Below are 22501 nucleotides of genomic sequence, written 5' to 3' on the forward strand. Positions count from 1 at the left end.
AATGATGTGTCCTGCAGCCGTGTCCAGAGCCCCCTTACTCTGCAGCTGCATGGGAAAGCAGAAGGGAAGGCTCAGGCCTTCACTACTAATGAGCAGCTGCTAATGAGTCACAGGTTGCATTTCCATGACTTGACTTGCCCAGTTTCTTGAGCAGTTAAAGGCTGTGGCCGGGCTGCTGCTTCCAAGTCTTTCAGAATCGTAAGGATGGGAAGCTGCTTCTGTCCAGGGGACATCCCCCAGCCGCACCCAACACCCAGGGAGGGATGCTGGCCTGTCCCCAGGTCCTCCCTCTAGAGGAAAGCAAGTGGCAGAGCAGGGACAGTGTGACAAGCTCAGAGAGGGGGATTTGCCCCATGGCATGTTATAAATGGGGTTTCTGCTGAGGGCAGGATGGCTGAGCCCTTGCAGTGGCACCAAGGGGAAGCCAGGTCCTTACTGCTGGGACATCAAAATGGGGCTCTTTTTTCTGGGGAAGAACTTAGCCATGGAAATGCCATGTGTGGAAAAGATGGTTTGTGAAGGACTTGGTCTGGCCCCAGAAGTTCCATGGGATATGAGCTCACTAACACAGCAAGCACTCTAAAGTATCCCTGCAGCAGCCTGAGGAGAACCTGACCTAATTAAAAGTGATTTTGGCTGCTCTTCTCCTGGTGAGTGCCACAGACCTGCACAGATGATCCTCACAAGCATGGTGGACTACTCCATGTGGCTCTGACTGCTGCTGAAAATATTTAATAAACTCTGGAATATGAATCACTACCAGGGACCCTGGACATTAATTTTAGTCACAGTTGGCCACACTGTGCCAGCCTATAAACACCTCTCCAGTTTCAATTAACATTTCTCTATCTCCTGTCTCACTGAATATTATATTTAATTTAAGAGGATTGGTAAAGATAGTTTTCACACTTCACAGGAAAGCATAATGAAATAATTATACCTGTACCTACAGAACACATGAGGATATTGCATAAAGAGCTTTAAAGTCATCTGAAAACTTCTGCAGGAGACCTTCATTCCAGCTCTGGCTACTGAGGCTACCATGCAGGTGTCTGGCAACCCCTGCTCAGTGTCTGCTCGTGGACAGCTGCCCCACAGCAGCCACCATGGGCTCAGCCTGCAGCTTCCCTGGAAGAGCAAGGGCCTCCTACCAGCCATGGGGACATCTCTGCACCACACCACCAGCAGAGGTGTGCTGAATACCCCCACAGCAGACACCTCTTTGCAGTAGCTGAAGTGGAGCCTTGCTCTGAGGTGGGCTTGTCTCCTCTGACACGTGGTTGTGGCTCTGTGGTAGTGGAAGCAGATATCTCTGTAGATGAGCTCCCTGTAGAGAGCTCTCCTGGGCCATAGTTCCAGAGCTGGGCACTGTGGACCAATGGACACAGGGGTTGGAGGGCTGTTGCTCCTGGCTGCACCTCTGCTCTGAGACTAGATGCTGTCCGTACACCTCTGCCTCCTGAACCATTCTTTGGTCACATTTGGAGCCTGTTGATAGCAGCACCTTTCTGATCTCCTCTGTCCTTTCACATATCTCCTGCTTTAAGGCAAGCTCTGAACCATGCATGAGTCAGTGTTTTCTCCAGCAAAAAACTGGCCTACAAAACACAGATCATGCTTCTCAGCCACTGTGGAGGGAGGTCAAAGCCACCCTGAAATGAAGGACAGCCCTTCAACCTGGCCTGGCTACAAGCAGGCAAAACATTTCCAGGACAAGCCAGGGCCCAGAAGCAGAGACCCTCAGGGAAAATGGATGCATCAAAACCTTAGTGCAGTTCACCACAGCAGGAGTCTGTCTGAAGCTCAAACATGTCATTTGAGGGAGTTCATCTTTGTGTCACATGAAGGAGCTAAAGACATCATCTTAGTGAACAAGATCTGGCAAGGCAGCCAGGGACAAGTACCAATTCCCAAACCTTCATCTTTCACTCCAAAGCCAGGCTTGAAACTGTGTCTTCCCTAGGGACCACATTCAGAGCAGGGAAACCAAGTCACAGCACTGAACCTGCACACAACTGAACATTCCTCCATTCTCTGCACATCAGTAAGGCTTCTCCTGGAACAAACACATGGGACATGTTTTCCAGGGCACAAGTAACAGCAGCATGAGGTGACAGAGAAAATGGCAAGCTGCAGTTGCATAAGGCTCTCAGGAGCTCTGGAGAACAAACAAATGTAATTCATTACCTAAGGAGCTCCACCTTCCTTAGGGTGGGACAGCAACCAGAACCACAGCAGCCTTCAGCTAGGTGGGTAAAGAGGGTGCCTGTGTTGATGACAAACTGATGAGGTCCATCCTATGAACACAGGAAAGAGCTGGAGGAGGTCTGGCAGCTGAAGTCAGAGGTACAGGGGACTGAGGATTCACCTTGTAAGTGCAAGGACAGTGGCACCAGCACCCCAGGCCAGTGGTCAGCAACTGGCTGCTGGCTTTATCAGCACCACGGCCAAGCTGGGAATTGTGCCAGGAGAAGGGGAAGCAGACACCTGCTCACCCATCAGGAGTGAGGAAGTCAAGGAACTGCAGCTCCAGCAGACAGCTGGGTGAATCTCACACACACAATACACCTCAACCATCTTGCTGCACCTCTCCCTCCCTCCACAAGGCTGGCTGGAGAGAATCTTGAAATAATCATGAATTTCTCCCTCCCACACAGGCTGGTGGAGAGGGAGTTTGTGAGGTTTGTGACTAAGGTCACAAACACACTGAAAAACCTGTGTCAGATCAGCCTATTCTGGCTAAGAAGGACGAGAGCAGCCCACACAGATGATGCAGCCCCTGAACCATGGCAGGGAGCAGGGCAGAGCAGCAGAGCTCCTCCCAGAGGAATCAGGGCCAGAGCTACTGTACCATCAGATGCCTGTTTCCAAAACACAAGCCTGCTCACTCGTAAACACAGCTGCTCTTGTGCTATTTGCTTGGGGCATAAGATCTGTAGCCCCAAACTTTGCTTCTCCATTCAAGCATTCACAGCCAAAGCATCACTCTGTCAGATGCCTGCAATCCCTGGACACGCTGTGAACAAGGACTAGGACAGAAGTTATCCCTTCAGTGCGGAGGCTTCTGTCTGGATTTCTCTACATCCCTTTGCTCATCTCTCACATCAAACATCAGGTTTGCACTGTAGCTGCTGCTTCTGCTGCCTCTGGGCCAAGCAGAGCTCCAGCAGCTGTTTTTAGCTTCTCAGCACAGGGCAGCAGAATGCTTTTGAAGCAAGTTCCCTCCTTCTCCCAGTCCTGTGCACTGGTTTTATTTGCAGAACAGCTTTAGTGCAGGAGAAAGTTTCCTTCAGAGAAAACTAAACCAGAAAATCCTCCAGCTGCACATCATAGGTTTCCAAGCTATAATTAGAGCACAATGGACCAAACAAATCACCAGTCAGATTCTAAACACACACCTGGGAGGTGTGTTGCAAGTGAAACCTCCTCACAGGAGGCACGGGGACCACAGCAGGCTCCCACTGACACCCTCCTGTCACACAGCTGCTTGCTCATGCACACAGCCCCTCAACACACCACAGCCAAACCCCCTGCTCCAGCTGGCATCCCCACAATCTTCAAGCAAAGAATCTCCTGGCAGTCATCTCCGGCCCCCAAGCCAGCTCCAACTTCATCTTGCCCTTAGCCCTGGATGTATCTCGCAGCGCTCTACGACCACGTCCGGCGTTGGACCACAGATCTCCTAAGCTTTTTCCTTCTTGTAACAGAAGTCTTCAGAGAAAAGATTTCCCTACAGCAGACTCAGGAAAGTTGATTATTGTTTGCCTCATTCATAAGAAAGCAACAGCCTAGTTTTTCACAATCCCAGAGGTTGAAGACAACAGAGGACAGAAGAGTGTCCTCTGTGCAAGACCCTCTCCTGTATCTGAGGACAGTCACACTCCCCCCTCCTTGTCCCGTTTCAGACAGAGGAGATTTCATTCTTTCAGCTTTCTCCTGTGAGCCTTCTCTTAAAATTCTCCAGTGCTTCACCAACTTCTCTGTTGTTTTTTTTGGTGGTGTTTTTTTCCCCCCTTCCCTCAGAAGAAATATACATTTCATTATTTTTAAAATGAAATGTTTTTATTCCCACACATCACATGCAGGGGAACAATTATCCCCAGGCCCATACAGGCAGTGCTAATGTTAATGCATCCTAAAATGACAATGCTTGGCTTTTTTGGCAGCAGCAAGGCATTATCACACCCACATCCTTTCCTGTTAGAAGGCTGCCTTCCCAGCTATTCCAGATATGTGCATTTCTGCTTTTTTGATATAGCTGTGTATTTCTGCTTTTGATTTCCCCTTCCTGCACAGAAAATGGGCTTTTCTGTATTGACTTTCTGCTGGTCTAGGCCTCCTGTTTGATCCTAATTGTGCCCTGAGGACCACTTAGACTCTCACCTACATGACATGGGCCAGACTTACAAGATTTATCAGTACATAGGCTCTGCTTTCATCCACAGAGTTTGGTAGACACCCCACCCCCACCCCATCCCACCCCCAGTTTCTCTATTAAACATACCAAATCTTCAATAATTTGCTTTTTCTTACCCTTATCTCCACTTGTGTGAAGCAGCCCAGCAGGCAGTGAAGCAGCAGCATTGCCTCTGCAGGAGCACAGCCTTATTTCACTGGCATGTGGCTGAGTGCCATGGGAAACCCCATGGCTGCAGGGAGAAGCAGAGGTTGGTTCCATGCAACAACACCCTGATGGCAGCATCCATCAGCCTCCTCATTGCAACGGCTCACCCATTCACTGCTCTGCTTTAGCACCTCTGAAACACAGCCACAGTCCTGCTCTGCAGCTGGACCAGGCCATGCTGGGAAGGACCTTGCCCACACAGCCTGGGGGATGCTCCACACACCCACAGTTGGACTTCTGCCCGGCAGGAATCACTCACGAGGACTTCTGTAGAGCTGAGGGACCAAGATGAGCAAAACATTGTCCCCATGTCCCTTGTTTCTGCCACCAGTACATGGTATTCCCCTTGTGAAGGTGGCAGTGGACATACATTACATGCATCATCACTGCAGCTATTTTTACTGCACAGAAATTAGCCCAGCAGGAATTCAATTCCATTAAATTCCATTATTCTGAGAAGGGAAACTCAGTGCTGCCTTCAGAGAGCAGCAGCCACAAAAACCTACAGAAAGGCTCAGAAAGGGGAGAAAAGGAAAAGAGCCACTGGGGAGGGGTGGAACAGTGCCAGGTACCTGTGGGCAAGCTGCCCCCAGCCACCCCAGAGCAGAGAGGGTACAGGTCCCTGATCCACACAGGGACAGCACAGGGCTTGTCTATCACCTTAAACATTCTGCCACAGTCTCAACCTCTGGAGATGGGGGGGCAGAGGGAATCTGTGCCCTCATCTCCCATAGCCATTGTGCTGCCCACTGAGACAGGGAGAACAGGTGGTAGTAGCAGCAAGACCAGCGTGCTGAAACACACAGTTCTGAGACCATCAGCATGAAGAATCACCAGGAGCAAAGGATCCTCTTGCTGAGCTTCTCAGGGGCTGCAGCTCCAGCAGGACTCTGGAGCTATCTGCATATACAAACAGCTTGGGGATCGAGACAAGCACCATCTTTACCCCAGTCCAAGTCAAGGCTGCAGCTCTGTCACCCTCAGAAGTTTGCTTCATAACTTGGACACCACCAAAGAATAGAAATGCACTTGGCAGCCCCTCACTGATGGTAGTGACTTGAACCTGGGGCACCGGCAGGTAGCTCAGCCAGACTATTTTTGGGGCACACAGCTTTGCTGGACTTGTGCTATCTTCATTGCTTCCTCCCCCAACACAACCCCCCAGAGAAGTGGAAGCCCTTGCTCTGATGTGTACAGTTCCTCATTCAGCACCGATCTGAATTTCCCAATCCCTGAATGAAGGCCATTGGATTTCCACTCTCCATTGCTTGACAGACTTGAGAGTTGTCTTTAAACACAGCTTCAGAGTGCCAGATTAGAAGTAAATGTGGTCGCCCAGGAGACAAGGGGGATTCCCCAAAGTCACTGCCAAATATGAGGAGGCAGAGTGTGGCTGAGGCTGTGGGGTTAGTGTTAGCACATCCCAAAGCCTGAGCAGAGGCATGCTGGCCCTGAGGAGAGCAGAGCCACCATTAGGGCTGCCCAAAGGAGAGATGCTGGGCAGGACCATGCTACACATCAGATGCTACATCGCCACCTAGGTCCTGGGCTCCTCACAGCCACGAGTGCCCACTGGTCCCATCCTCCCCATGGCTGTGGCTCAGGGCCACGCAGGCTCTCTGGAAGAAGGGAATTTCTGTGCCTGCTGGATGCCACTGCCAGCAGCAGCTCCCTCCTGCCTTCTGAAGATACAGTCAATTTCCCCTGGCTGTGACAGGCAGCTCAGCACAGACATCTTGTACCCAGCACAAGGACAGAATTCCTTTCACACCCCTGAGTGCTATCGACCTGCTTCTGCAGCCCTGTCACCAGCATGTCCCCAAGCCAGGATTTAGAAATAGCAATCATGAGGCCTTGTACTTTCTCTTTCTGTTGTATAGAGCTTCCCCAGGCTGTGCACACAGATCCCTGTGTCTACTGCCATGGGAACTTGTGCAGAGGACATTTTGCATCTACTTCTGCATGCAGCCCTGACTCCAGGCCAGTGACAGCTGGTCTGCTCCTGGCACAGTTCAGTCTTCTCCTGGCAGCACAACTACACCACTCACCCTTGCCTGTTCCAGGCAAAGGTGGGCACTGAGAGCACATTTGTCGACAGGGACTGGTCAGGCCCTCCTCAGCTCTTGCAGAGTTATAGCACAGCAGTGCTCACAGATGTGCACACCAGGCATGGCTCTGCCGACAGCTCTTAGCTTCTCCAGTACAGCTCAGGAGTGCCCCCATCCTGCCTCAACCGAGGCTCTTCCCCAAACCTCTGGTGACCCAGTCCTGTGCGGTGTGAGCTGCAGCCACATACGGACATCCCTCCCCACTCAAGTGCCAGCTCCTCCACTCCTCGTCCTGGTCACCTCCCCAGCATCTGCCTACCCATTTCCAAAGGATGCTTTTAGCTCCTTTGTGGTCACTGAGCCCTCACTGGAGGGCGAGTCACTTCAACACCCCTGCTAACGAATCCCAAGGGGCAATAATTACACAGGTTTGGATCCCTGCAGGCAGTCACACATCAGCACAGCATAGCCCCTGGAGACTTTTGCCCTCTCCTTTCCTGAGCACCGACTGTAGAAGCCAACAGTTTCATGCTGCCATTTCTTTTTGATTGTAATGTTCTCATTTTAGCAAAGAAACTTATTTTTAATAGAGTTTGGAAAGACTCCTTTTTTTTGTATGCCTTCACTTGTACTCCAAGGATGTTTGCTCTCAATTTATTTCTGTTCTTATCTTCTCAACAACTGCATCTCTTGTTCCAAGTCCTGCTCATTTTCTGCTCCTTATTGTGATTTTTCTTTAATTTCATCTTGTTCCCACACTTCCCAATCACACATTTCATCACTTCTGCTTCCCTATTGCCAACAGTATGTGATTTCTTTATCTTAATTGTATCACCCAGTCATCTGGTTCCAGGATGGCATCTCTTTACCTCACAGTGCAGTCCCTTTAATCATTACTGCTTCTGGCATGTATAATAATAGCTGAGACAAGCTGTTAGCTTTCACCTCCCAGTTACAGTCACAGGGATTTTTTTTTCCCCCATGTAAGCCCTAATGACAACACAAACTGAAAAGCCTCCAGACATCACTTCGTACAGTCTGCAGAAGAAACCCCACCACTCCACGAGCTCCTTTCCTCAGCTCCCAGCTGAGCAGCAGGGTGCTGTGTAAAAGCAGCCCTTGAAGAAGAATCTTCATGAAGGATCAGACACCAGCCTTTGCAAGGAGCCTGTGAGCAGAAGTCCCTGCACACCATCCTGCCTGGCCATACAGCTGATTGCTGCTGCTGCTCTCCTCCTCATGGAGCCTGGGGTCTACTTGGTCCCCTGCCAGGGGTCCTGCTGATGGGCAGAGCTATCTGTGTGTGAAGACAAAGCCTTCCCTAACAGATGGGACAGCCTTTTTCCTCCAATCTGCCAAGCTGCATCTCTCTGATGCCCAACTACCCTCAGAGACAAAGCCCCATGTACTTTGCAGCTAGCCCTCTACCCAGCAGAGAGGGCTCCTCACCACCACTGCCCTTATCTGGAGAGTCCTTCTCCCACCAGGCTCTGGGACATAGTGCCCAGTGCCTTTGTTTAATGCATGGAAGAAGTTACTGACTGGCTGCACTGCTTGGGATGAGGCATCTTCATCTGGTTGTCTATGACTATACAAGGTGCTGGCTACACAAGATGCTGCACATACAGTTCCCTCCCTGGCTCAGGTTTCCATCCAGCTCCTCCGTTTGTAGCTCCCAGAGCTCCCCACTGGGATTTCAGCTGGCTTATTCATGTTCAGAGCACCTTCACCGTTTGGGGAGCAGGGAAACAGTCCTGCCCAGCACAGAGAGCAACAGCCTCTCTGCAGGGAGCCAGGAGGGTCCCCAGTTTCACCAGACCCTTGCCATGCTCTCCAAAGGTCTAAGAGGAGCACCATCACGTAAGTCTGATAGCTGTGTGCTTGCTCCAACCCCCTACTAGCAGGTTTTCTGAATGAAAACTTTGTCTGGATCCGCTCCTCTGGCCTTAGGAGCTCCAGGAAAAGACAGAGCTGTGAACGTGTTGCAATTTATCAGCAGTAGGAGTTGTACGTGGGGGTAGGAACAATACTGACACTCAGAACAGGTTTAATGCCACTGCAGAAGTAAGCACAGTGCAGAAGCAGCTGCTGCAGGTCAGACTCAGCACCTCTGTTTGTATGCTGATCTGCAAGCATCGCTTAGGAGGTTAGCAAGATCCTGGCTCATACAGAGAGGAGCATTTTACATATGTCAGAGGGTATTGTGCTGCCAGCTATGAATCAGCAGAGGAGCTGATCTGGCCATCTGATTTGCACAATGGTAGAATTGAATTACAGCTTGAATAATATAGGTCAAACAAAAGGAAACTGGGGGTGGGGGGAAGGTATACAGCAGGAAAACCTGACAAAAGGAGTTATTTAGTCTGGAGAATAGCCATTTACACAAGGTACTATATTTTGTGTTTGTCAATGCAAAGTGATCTTTGCTGATCTATCAGAGGCCTCTAGACAGGTCCATGCTAAAGGTCAACAGCTCAAGTGGAGGAGGAATGTGCCCCATCAGCTCTCTGGGGTTGGAGGCTATGCTCTTGTCCTGCTCTGCGCAGTGAGGCTACGGCCACAGCATCCAGGCACAACGCTGCTGCAGGTCAGCACGACTAGCAGCTACATTACAGCAAGAGAAGCAGTCAGAAAAGGGCTGCTCTGTCCCTTGGCATTGCCATCGGGCTGATTTATCCTCTGCAGCAACTGTGCTGTGAGGGTTCAAAAGTTTAACACATCCTAGGTGTAACCACTCAGAGCGCTGGGCAAAGGCAGGGCTCAGAGCAGGCGCCGAGCGCTGCCAGAGCTAACACGTCCATGAGCTGCTTCAGGATAAAGAGCTGCACGTAGGAGACAGGAGGAGAGGAAGTTTTTATTAAGTGGTCAGAAATCAAGCTGAATGCTATGCAGCAGCTGGAACAGAAAGACAGCACTGGCTGACCCAGACACCTGCGCGCTCATGTACAGGGAAGGGAAAGGCACTAAGAACAAAACAAGCCTCTAGAGTAGTGGCAAATTTATTTAACAGCCCTGTAAGCCCCACTGCCTCTGCTCCTGCCAAAGCAAGAGGAGCATGTGCAGAATGCACAGGCTGGGAGGAAAGAAGCAAAACTGTTGGCAGGAGACCTCCTGCTGTGGCATACCCACCATGGGAACCTGGATTCTACTTCCCCCTGGCATTAAAGACACCCCCTGTGTTTCCTCTGCTGAGGCTTGCCAGGGCAAAACCTCAGAGCTCCAGCAATTGCAGGCATCAGGCAAGAGGCAGCAAGAGCACACATGGGATCCCTCCATCCTGAAGTCCCTAAGGCTGGACCCTGCTGAAAGGACCTGGAAGAGCTGCGTGGCAGTAACAGCCCTTTCCTTCCTCCTTATTCCCATCCACTGAACCTGCACACTCCTGTGGTTTAAATCTTAAACATTCAAGGCATGTTGATGTATTCAAATATTTCTTCCATGCAAATAAGACTCTATATAACCCATTCTAGGCAGCCATAACTTAAAGTGGCAGCTACTAAAAGCTGGGGGAAACTGTCATGGGCACAACAAACAGGAGATTTAAATGCAAGAGTGAAATGTACCACAAGAGAGCCCTGGAAACAGGTGGGGAAGGTTCTGCTGGACACCCTAAGGTAAATGGAACAAGTGGCTTACCTGCACAGCTCTAGGGCTCAGGGAACACGTCAGAGCTTTGGCACTTCAGTTTCTTCATTTAAAAAAGAAGTTGCCAGAGAAAAAGTAAAATCCAGGGATGCCATCTGAAGCAGTCTTCTCATAGAGGAGCTCTTTAAGGGCCCTTTTTTTCCCCCCCAAGGAAGAGCTGCCTCCCCAGCAGGCATTCTGTACTGCCAGCATTGAGTACTGTGTCCAGTTCTGGGCTTCTCAATTTAAGAAGGACATTGAGACACTTGAACATGTCCAGAGAAGGGCAACGAGGCTGGGGGAGAAGTCTCAAGCACAGCCCTGTGAGGAGAGGCTGAGGGAGCTGGGATTGTTTAGCCTGGAGAAGAGAAGGCTCAGGGGAGACCTTCTTGCTGTCTACAACTACCTGAAGGGAGGCTGTAGCCAGGTGGGAGTTTCATAGTTTCATTCAGGGTTGGAAGGGACCACAAGGATCATCAAGTTCCAACCCCCCTGCCATGGGCAGGGACACCCCACACTAGATCAGGCTGGACAGAGCCTCATCCAGCCTGCTCTTAAACACCCCCAGGGACGGGGCCTCAACCACCTCCCTGGACAACACATTCCAGGGTTTCACCACTCTCATGGTGAAGAACCTCCTCCTCACATCTAGCCTGAATCTCCCCACCTCCAGCTTCATTCCATTCCCCTAGTCCTATCAATACCTGACATCCTGAGAAGTCCTTCCCCAGCCTTCCTGTAGGCCCCCTTCAGATACTGGAAGGCCACAATTAGGTCACCTCGGAGCCTTCTCTTCTGCAGACTGAACAGCCCCAACTCCTTCAGTCTGTCCTCATAGGAGAGGTGCTCCAGCCCTCTGATCATCCTTGTGGCCCTTCTCTGGACACCTTCCAGCACCTCCACATCCCTCTTGTAATAGGGGCTCCAGAACTGGACACAGTACTCCAGGTGGGGTCTCACCAGGGCTGAGTAGAGGGGGAGGATCACCTCCCTCGACCTGCTGGCCACACTTCTCCTGATGCAGCCCAGGATCTGATTGGCTTTGCGGGCTGCAAGTGCACACTGAGAGCTCATGTTGAGCTTTTTGTCCACCAGCACCCCCAAGTCTCTCTCCTCAGGGCTACTTTCCAGCCAGTCACTGCCCAGCCTGTATTTGTGCCTGGGATTGCCTCGACACAGATGCAGGACCCTGCACTTGCTCTTATTGAACTTCATGAGGTTGGCTTGTGCCCACCTCTGCAGCCTGTCAAGGTCCCTCTGGATGGCCTCCCTTCCCTCCAGCGTGTCTGCTGCACCACACAGCTTGGTGTCATCAGCAAACTTGCTGAGGGTGCACTCAATGCCACTGTCCATGTCCCCCACAAAGATGTTGAATAAGACAGGTCCCAGGACTGATCCCTGAGGGACTCCGCTTGTCACTGGCCTCCACTGGGACATGGAGCCATTGACAGCCACTCTTTGGGTGCGGCCATCAAGCCAGTTCCTTATCCATCTAGTGGTCCACCCATCAAACCCATGTGTTACCAGTTTGGAGACCAGGATGTGGTGCGGGACAGTGTCGAAGGCTTTGCTCAGGTCCAGGTAAACGACATCAGTTGCTCGCCCCTCATCTATTCATTTTGTCACCTGCTCATAGAAGGCCACCAGGTTGGTCAGGCAGGATTTGCCCTTGGCAAAGCCATGCGGACTGTTCCAAATCACCTCTTCACTATTCTTTTGAGCGAGTAGTGGCTCCAGGAGGATCTGCTCCATGATCTTTCCAGGCACAGAGGTGAGACTGACTGGCCTGTAGTTCCCTGGTTCCTCCTTCTTACCCTTTTTGAAGATGGGGGCAATGTTTCCCCTTTTCCAGTCTGTTGGTCTCTTCTCCCAGGCAACCAGCACCAGAACAAGAGGACACAGTCTCAAGCTGCACCAGGGAAAGCTTAGGCTCCAGGTGAGGAGAAAGTTCTTCACAGAAAGAGTAATTGGCCATTGGAATGTGCTGCCCAGGGAGGTGGTAGAATCACTGTCCCTGAAGGTCTCCAAAAAAGGACTGGATGTGGCACTTGGAGCCATGGTTTAGTTAGTTGTGAGGTGTTAGATATTAGGTAATAGGTTGGACTTGATGATCTCTAAGGTCTTTTCCAACCTGGTTGATTCTATGATTCCACAGCCAGACATGCTGTCCCATGCACCACCCTAAGAGCACAACTCCGCACCCTGAGATGGGCTGCACAAGCAGAGCCCACTGCTCTCCCTCTCAGCACTGCTTAAAGACCCTCACACTGTTCTCTGCCCTTCAGAGCCCTGCTAGCCACCCCACCAGGGCTGGAGTATCTCTGCCCTTCAGAGCCCTGCTAGCCACCCCACCAGGGCTGGAGCATCTCTCTACCACAGTCCCCAGACCACTTCATTGCAACACATCTCTATTCCAGCTTCTACACAGAATTTCCCCATGGCCAAGCCTGGCCAAGCTGATTTTTTAGAGAACCATCTGCATCCTATTTGCAGTATATCTGTGGGTAATAAGGCCAGGAGGGACATGAAGATCACCCAGCCTGACCTCATGCCAAGCACAGGCCAGCAGACCACCCTGGACTGTTCCCAGTCTGAACAGCCAGAAGTCTTTCTGGAAAGAACACCTTTGATCCTCACTGCAGTGCTTCTAGCAAGGAGGAGATCCTGGGAGCATTGCTCCAGTGCTTAATTACACCCACAGCACCACTGTGTGCCTTCTCTCTAATCTGAACTTGCCTGTCCTCAGCTGCATCCAGTCAGACACACCTTTGTCTGCCAGACCATGGAGCTGTCTGCTGCCAGAGCTCCATGCCCTGAACCAGTAGTGGTGGGCAGAAGTGGTTTCTGCAACCTGTCCCTGATAGAAAGCAAAACATCTGTCCTGCAGCCCCCCCATAGACACACACACACACCCCCTTTATGGCAGGATTTCACTCTCTTCATTCTCTGCAGCCATGGCATAGCTTCTAACCCTTCAACATGAGCTGTGACCTTAGCTCAGCCAGCAGACCTGGGCACTTTGCTCCAGCCCCAGGGAAGTTGTGGAGTCTCCTTCTCCGGAGACTTTCAAGACCCATCTGGATGTGTTCCTGTGCGACCTGTGCTAGATTCTGTGGTCCTGCTCTGGCAGGTGGGTTGGACTTGATGGTCTTCAGAGGTCCCTTCCAACCCCTAACATCCTGTGTGTGACACCTGACCTGAACCAATTCTCTACTGCATCCACGAAGGGAGGTGGCCCTTCCTCCCTCATGGGGTCACCAGCTCCCAGCAAAGCTTTCTCCTGCCTTCAACATTCTGCAAGGTTTGGCTCTTCATTTACATTCCCATTTTTGCTCCCTTGTTTACATCTTCCTCCTGAAATGCTCTCTCCCAAATGATAGGTTTCATAATTATGTTCAGCTTTGTGAAATTAGCCCTTCTCAAGCACCCAGCCTTCAGCCACACATGTATTTGGATTTTACTGTGCTCCTACAGGAAGAAACACAGCTGAGTCACAACCCCCTGCATCAAAGGTTCAGCTCTGTGGTTCAAGCCAGGGCTAACGCAGAGCTCCTGGATGCAAATCCTGAGTCAGGGAGCTCCCACCTGTGGGCTTTGGAAATGTCAAGGCCATTTTTGTTACAGCAGCATGGGACCTCCAGCACACATCACCCCAGGCAAAATATCCCATGCAAACCTGCTCTTCTCTCCCTCTTTCTGTAGATTCCCACAGAGCTGCTCCTCCTGCTCAGTCACACGTTCTGTTTGTCACCGCAAACAGCTGCCGCTGCCCTGCCTCACACTCTGCCCATCCCCACGGCTCTCCAATCGCTTGCTGCTGCACTGCCAGCAGCAGAAGTGCCACTTGTGGTGGAGACTGACTTGCCACCACCTTTGCCCCCCCTATCTGCCCCAGAGAGGTACAGCCCAGCAGTTTGCTGGTTAGAGGTTTTCCAGGGTTAGCTTTCCAGTTAACTTTCCCAGCAGGTCTCGGCCACAACAAATTGTTGGAATGGGCTCTCATAAACAAGCCCTTCTCAATCTTCTGGTTTATCACCCAAGCTCCTGGCACTGATGCACAACAATTAAATAACTTTGTTAATGTATCTCTCCCAGCTCCCCACTGCACAGGCAGGAATGCCTCGAGATCTTATCACCCCTGCTCACAGCCAGGGATTTATAAGCACAGGCAGCAACTCAGATAAAGATATTCCAACTGGTGCATGAAATCATACCAAAGCTCTCCCCAGTCCCTCCACAACAGCCTGCTGCAGCCTTTGGGATCAAAAACTGCTGTTGCAGAGAGAGATGTTGCCCCCAGCTAGATCTCTTTGAGAACCAAAGTTCCTTTCTAATCAAATTATCATGCCAGGGACTGTTTTTCCCCTCATTGTGATTAACCTCCCCACGCAGAAAAAGCAAACAATCAAAACATTTCTATTCTCCATGGCTCTGTGTGACTCACAGGTCTGAGAGGAGCAGTGGCTGGTCCATCCCTACTGTTGGGCGCTTCTGTACCTTCTCTTGGCTCTAGCAGAAGTCTTTTCACATTCACCTCCTGCCCATGTGCACTGGCTGATCATCGGCACCACCTAAGCCTACCGTCTCCTGCCCTCCCTTATATCTCTTCTGTGGAAGGAAGAAAGGAGGAAGAAGGAACAAAAGCCCCGCCACTCACAATTGGCTCCTGGTCCTTAGAGGGGTGGGGAGAGCACAGCTGTGAGGCTAATGACAAACACCAGAGCAGCATCACTTGCCCCCACTGAAGCCTGCAGAATGGGCACAGGCCAGGTGAAACCAAGAGCTGGTCTGGGACAGACTCAGGTGCAAGGGGAGGGACTTTTCCAGATATCCCAAACACTTTTAGTGGCTGATGTTGCTCTGCTTTCCCCTAGGAACATTTTGGGGGGACAATGGACAGCCTAGAGAGGACCACTGAGGAAGAGACAGAAACATCCTTTCTCTTTCTTATGCCAGACCAAGGCACCAACACAGCCAGATGAGACAGAGAAAGTGCCCACTGAATCTGCCCAGTGAAAGCTCTTTGCTTCAGGTGAGGTCAGCCTAGGTGGTCAGCTCTCAGTTTTGGTCTCTCAAAAGAAAACAGACACAACCTTGATGCTTTTCCCTGGCACCTAGCAACGAGGCTGAGTGCTGCCAGTGAAATCTGCCTGCAGCTCTGTGGGAGCACAGGAGGAGGACAAGCCCTTGGGCTAATTTACAAGGAAGGAAAACACTTTCTACACAATGTCCTGACACTGGGACAGCCATTTTCTCTACACAAAACAAATTCAATCTTTGTTGTTCTTTCAGCCAGGCTTTTCCTGCCCTAGAAAGAGTTCTGAAGTGCTTTTAAGCACCCCCTGTGCCGCTAAATTACTTGTGGCTACTGAAGCATCCCCTCCACAGGGACATTTGAGTGCAGGTCCCTGCTGGTCCCAGCCAGGTGGGCAGGGGCTGTCCAGGCTATGCAGCAGAATCCTCTGAGAGGCCACTTCAGCATCCTGGGTAGAATCACATCCAGGAGGACACCAGGCTCTGTTGGCTCCTCTTCTAGCCAGGGCCCCTCAGGGATGGAGCAGAGCACGAAGCCACATCTGCAGGAGGCAGCAGCCTTGGGAAGCCAGGAGAGCTGCTGGAGTATCTTTCCAGACACAGAGCTGCTGACCCGGTAAGAAAGGGTCAAAAAAGTCCTTTCCTGGAGCACCAGCTGGCAGCAGCTGCCCTTTCTGCACCACGGAGTTCCCAGCAGCCCAGCCTCAACAGCACCCTCCAGCATCCCCCTGCTTACCACAGCTGGTGGCTCTCGTGCCACCCCTAAGGAGACAGGCGCTGCCTGGGCACCAGCACTGCCTGGGCATGGGGCTGTCAGAGGCTGTGGGCCCCAGCTCAGCAAGCTGACATCATGCACCTGATGTTGCCAAACACGGGTGAGCTGTTGCTAGAACAATCAATTTTTAAGCATCTCTCTGCCCGTTGCCCTCAGCCCCGCAGTAGCCATAGTAACGCTGCTCCGATGTGCCGCAGCTCAGCCCGGGGCTGGGGGCTTGGCGTGCCTGCAGGGGCTGATGCTTCCTGGGCTCTGTCCCAGAATGTAGGGTGGGGCACCTCAGAGCATCCCACCTTCTCATCGTGGTGGCATCCCCGGTGCCTGCACAGGGATCCTACAGCTGACAGGCAGCTGCAGCCTCCTTGGCTGCAAAGGAAGCGCTCCCATGCTGCCCCTTGGGAAGGGGGATCACCCAGAATGAGCCATGCCGCCCACCCAGGGGGCTTCTGCAGGGCCTTGCATGAGCAAGGGGGATCCAGTGGGTTCCTGCAAAGCAGAGCCCATGTCCCTCAGCCCCCTGAGCTGGCAGGCAGGTTCTGAGTGCCCCATCAACCCCCAGCAGAGCCATCTCTGATACAGATCCTCATGGAGAGACTGCACACATCACAGGGTAAGGGAGCAGAGTAAACCACTCCTGGCTTGTTTGCTGAGCTGAATTAAAGTATCAAGCAATGGGCACCAGGATCAGAAGCACAAAAAGAAGGAACAGCCATGTGCATGGCCAGTATCAGGCACTACCCACTGGTAGCTGACCTCCGGGCTCCCCCTTGCAGAGCACAGAGTCCTTTCCAGAGGGGTGCAGACACAGCTCTCAGGGTGCACTCTTGCCCATTAAAAGCCCAGATGGGATGGTGAACCCATCCTCATGGCACAGCTTGCCCACAGCCTGGCCCCAAGCACAGTCCCACACCACCTGCACAGTAGGATGTCATTGGAAGGCTGGGGGGGGGCACTCGAGGACCCCTCCACCCCAGCACATCACACTGTGGTGTGGGTTGCCTGCCCCACGTGTGGAAGCACTGAAGGTGTCCTTAGAGCTCTGCAGGGATGTTTACCTTGCCTCTCTCCCTATCTCCGTTCAGCTCAGTAAAAATGCAAATGAAGTGTTGTCATTAAGTTCACTCCTGCAATGCAAATGATGTGTGAGTTCCCTCTGTACCTGCCTGCCTCCCAGACTTAAGGAGGTGGAGAGCAAGGAGGGAGGTGGGTTGGATGAATAGCGACCCTAATTGGACTCCTCCTCCCGACAACATACACTGTGAATTTGTCAAATCATAGAAGTCATGTGGTATCAATTATTCAATCACTCTGCTAATCTCAAGGCTTCCAGCAGACCTCTACCTTTGTACAAAAGCTAGAGATGAAGTATCAGCTATGGGCAGCCCTCCACCAGAGGTTTAACACCCGAGAGCACCTCTCTTCTAAACACAAGCTGAGCATGCAGTGCTCCTCGGTGAGGTGTTGCCTCTGCTTGTCAGAGTGCTCTAGGAGAGGTTTCATCACACCAAATTCCACCAGTGCATTTTATCAGCCCTGTGCTACCAGATGCACTTGTCCTGCAAACAACTTTACAGCTCAGCTTCCAGGCTTTGTTCCTGACACTACTGATGTGTGCAAGCAGTCTCTGGAGCGTCCCAAGGGACTGGCCTCTCTGCCACACACCCCACAACAGGGTCACACCTTTGCCATGCAGTGGCAAACCCTGATCAAACATCAGGGTAACCATGGGCTCTACCAGCCTCTTTTATCCCTTTCCCTGGGCCCCAAATTGGACAGTTGCATCCTCCATCTGAGCAGAGCCAAGCTTTAATGTCCTCCCACAAACCAGGTTTCCCATGCACAACCATTCCCACACAGTCCTGGGCAGCCTGCTTCACACGGGACAGTGTCTGGCACTGCTTCCTCAGCCAGGGCTGCTCCCTGCCTGCTGCTCTGTGAGACAGGACACTGCAGGGGCAGCCCCACGGCCGGGCAGGTGGAGAGGGTACATCAGATGTTGTTCACTTCGAGCTCCGGAAGCATTTGATGCAGCTGCTGCAGGCTGCGAAGCGGCAGGAGCCTGCCAGCAGCACACAGAGGGGTTGGATGCCTCCCACAGGCGGGAGGGGCAGAGAGAGTTAATTAAAATGCACTGAGCAAGTGTACAGTTTTATTACAAGCCACAGAGGTAGGTTGGTTGCTTTCTCCACCAGACACATCTGCATAATCCAGGCTGGGCTCCTGCCGCTGCACTGTGCTGGGCACGCTGCTGCCGCCGGAGTGTTTTCATCTCTTTGATTGAAAAAGCACCATCCAAGGTGGAAGCTGCACAACCAGCCCTGCTGTGCTGTAATGTCTTTGCTTGCTCTCTGCAGACAAATCTAACTGGAAAGTCCCAGGTAGTAAGTGACAGTCCTGCAGGCAGGCATGCAGGCATGCCCATCCTCTGCCACCGCCTCTTCTGCAAAGCTGGGAAACCTCAGGGACAGACACCGTGAGGGCAGGAGGGGGAGCCCAGCTCCGTGGCAGGCTGCAGCTTACACTCCATGCTCCCAGGCCAGGCCAGCACTGTATTTGATGAGCACAGGAGAGTCACCAGGAGGAGCAAGGTACAATTCTCCTGCTCAGGTGACTGGTGCCCTGGTGGCAAGCATTAGTTCCCACAGGAAAAAAATGTGCTGCAGGTGTGTCCAGGTGAGGTGGAGCTGAGGAAATGTCAGCACCAGCAGGCTGAGACCTGCTGCAGCCCAGCCAGGCACAGCCAGCACCCAAGGGCTGGGAGCCCCAGCAGCATGGTGGGGCAGCTGCTGGTCCCTCTGCCCTGGCCAGGGCAAGCTGCAGGAGAATTTTCCAGCAGATGCCAGGGGGGAATTTCAAAAGACACAGTCATGAACAAGGAGCAGCTCAAGCCCTTGGGGTATGAGCAGTGTGGAGCTTGGGGAAAGGCTCAGCCCTGACCTCTGTCAGTGCTTTTACAGTCAAGCAGGAAGGAGAGGACCAGCAGGATGCAGGACTGTGAACCCCATTTTGGCAGGACAGAAGAGTGCATAAAGGGGGAAGGAGATGGTGCTGCCTCATTAATCATGATAAAGAACAGGCTTGAAGAAAGCTTGGCTTTTAGCTGAGTAATTAATGAGCCCTTTAATTTTAGGCTGTAACACCCAAGCTACCCCATTAGACAAAGAGCAGCTCAAAGTGTCCTCCTATGTGATATCAGGGAGATGCATGAGGAGCTCTGGAGTGCAGGGCACAAGAGCCTTCCCCTGCAGCACCACAGATACACTGGGCCATGCTCTCAGCACATTAGGGATATAAAGTCAACACTTCTGCTGGCCTGGAAGAAGCCAGGGATGCCCCATGCCTTCCTGCACTAAGCTGTCAGCCTGTCCTGTCCTTCTGTAGGGGCTCTGACAGTCCATGCCCTGCAGCAGTGCCAGGCTGCAGGGATCAAGACCAGAGCACTGGGGCAAGGAGGCAACTGGCACCTCTGCCTGTGGTCCCAAAGCTCTATGGTTTCTCCACCCTCTGAAGGAAGGATGCCAGCCAGGACACTGAGCACTGACACATACAAACTGTGTGTCTGCTGGGGGCACGGATGAGGCCAGGAAACCTCTGAAACCTCAGGTGGAGGCAGGGACTGCAGCAGACTGGAGGGCATCCAGGATCAGAGCTCCCGCTGTGGCTCATTTCCCCGGGTGAGCATTCACCAGAACATTTTTTGGTTCCTTGCTTGAAACCCAGCCCAGCCTGCCCTGATCTGGAGCATGGATATACTGTCTGTGTGAACTGCAGTTTGGTCCCACAGCTTTTCCTCCCAGATTGTACGTCTTGTCTTCTTTTTTTGGTGTGTTAATAATGCCAGTCATAAACGTCACGTGTTGGAGCCCAGATCTCATTATTGTGAGCAGAGAAATGTATGCCATGCAATAAATTCTTTTGTGGGAAATAACCCTGGTGACTAGAGGAATTTATGAATTTATTACTCTTTGTAGGAGCCTTTCCTCCTATGACTTAAGGAGAGATCCATCATCCTACAGGAGCCCTTGCTGGTTCTTTGTTTGGAAACCTTCATAAGGTTTGACGGCGCGTTCCCCGTCTGCGCGGCCTAAGGGTCTGTTCCACACCAATCACAGAGGGCAGCCTGAAGCCCAGCATCAGTGTGGCAGCACAGCCCACATGGCCCTCCTGCCATGCTTCTCCACCACTTGGAATGGTCCTGGGCCATGGAAGCAGCATCATCTCTGCCCCCTTTTCTAAAACCTCCCTGGTCTGCATCCTGCCTCTCCCTATAACTCTTTCCACCACCATCCCTTAGTCATTCTGCAGCTTCCTCTCCCTCCCAAAGGTAGTGCTGCAACATGGCCCACGCAGCCCTAGCACTCCAGAGCAGCAATCCAGGCAGCACAGAGCAGATTTTCCAGGTGAGAGCAGCTCTGAGTGTCCAAGCTCATGCATGAGTCTCTCTCCCAGAGACCCCCTTAGGACAAAGCCTGAGAGCAGAGAAAATCTTGCTTCTAGCTGTAAGGAACTTCTGGCAATGGCCATGGGAAAGGGTCACACAACCTCTGTTTTGTCACCTGGCCAGGGGAGGGCAGACAGAGCTGCCACACATCACCTTCCACCATGCTCAAGCAGCCTTAGGGGAGTCGTTAGCCATTGGAATGTGCTGCCCAGGGAGGTGGTGGAGTCACTGTCCCTGGAGGTGTTGAAGAGGGGATTGGACGTGTCAGTTAGTGCCATGGTTTAGTAGCCAGGAGGTGGTGGGTGACAGGTTGGACTTGATGATCTTTGAGGTCTTTTTTAACCTCATTGATTCTATGATTCTATTCTATGATTCTATGTCTTCAGCCATATCCACTCCAGAGAGGAAGCCCCTGGGGAAATGGAAGCAGCAGCATCTCTGCCCCCTTTTCCTAAAGCCTTCCTGGTCTGCATCCTGCCTCTCCCTATATCTCTTTCCACCCCCATCCCTTAGTCATTCTGCAGCCTCCTCTCCCTCCCAAAGTTAATGCTGCAGCACAGAAGGGCAGGATAGAGCTGGCCTCCCACCCCAGCTGAAGACAGTGAGCTGGCATTCTTGGAATGGGGGCTGCAAGGCTTCTCTGCCTCCAAGGGGAGCTGCCCCCGGGGGGCTGCATTGTGAGACCCCTTCTCCCATCCCAGCATTACTATTCTGCCAGCTCCATGGTGGGAGTGTGAAAGTGCCACAGCAGTGGCAAAGTGGGACTGGCAAATGTGGGGGGCATCAGAGAAGCAAACTGTGCTGGTTCAGCTGCAGGCAGTTCTCCTGGAGGGAGAACACCTGTGGCAGGCAGCACCCAGGGGGCAGGCTGGGTGCACGGTCGCCTAATGGCAGAGCCGTGGCACAGCGCTGCCTTGTTAGCTCATTGCCAGTTTGATTTTAATATCCATCTGAAATGCTCAGGACACAAAACCTTGCCTGCAAGATTACAAAATGCTCAAGCACTTCTGCAATTTGGATGGCAGGGGATCAATTATTTGGGCATGGCTTTGCATATAATGGCCTGCAACAGATTGTAAAGTTTCCCAGTTAGCGAAGCAATTATGAATGCTGACTAGAAACCCGTGGCTGGAGAGTGGTGGAACAGGGCCATCTGGACCTGGAGACACGCTGCTGGCTACAGGGGGAAGGAGTGCAGGGAGGGGACTCCTTCAGCTGAATGCCAGAAGTGCTTGGGTGAGCGAGTGATGCTCGCAGAGCTCGCTGGAGCAGAAAGAGCTGGTGTAAGAAACAGCAACCAAGAAGAGAAACAAACAGGGAAAAACCCAAATACAAACGTGGAAAATAAGAGAGAGAAGTGGTCCAAGGAGAAAAATAAACATAAATACGAGTACAAATGGGAAAATAAGAAAGAGAGAGGGGAGAGGGAAGTGCTGGAAGTTGTTTTGCCAAGAGAGGAGTTCGGAGTTCACTTCCACGTGATTCCTGTTTGCTCCAGAAATCCAGAGCACTGCCATTCATTTCATGATTCAAAACAGATTATTTTTAAAAGTCCTCGAAAGCTTTCCCAAACAGACTCCCATCCAGCCAAAACCCAGCTGGCAACGCTCCTGGTTGTGAAGATAGACTCATTTGTCACTTCTCAGCAATGAATATTCAGGTCAATGAATATTCGCGTTTGTTTTGTTGCAAAGAGAAATGAGTCAGGGGGTTTGGCCATCCAAAGTGGCAATCACTGCCCTAAAAATGACAGAACCAAGAGTGATTGCCGTGAAGAGCTCCAGAAACCACCTCCTTTACAGCACATTCCCAACACGGGGCTTGGGCGTGCCGTTCCCAGGCTGTCTCCAGCCGTAGCTCATCAGTTCCAAGCTCCCCAGCTCATCCTGTCTTCTGCCCTGCTCCACCACCATGCCCAGGGCATCGTGCCAGCTGCACCCCTTCAGTGTCCGGCC

This window comes from Melanerpes formicivorus, unplaced genomic scaffold, assembly GCF_026170545.1.
Source record: "Melanerpes formicivorus ecotype bairdi unplaced genomic scaffold, bMelFor1.0.p_v2 SCAF_14, whole genome shotgun sequence".
In the NCBI taxonomy this organism is placed as follows: domain Eukaryota; kingdom Metazoa; phylum Chordata; class Aves; order Piciformes; family Picidae; genus Melanerpes; species Melanerpes formicivorus.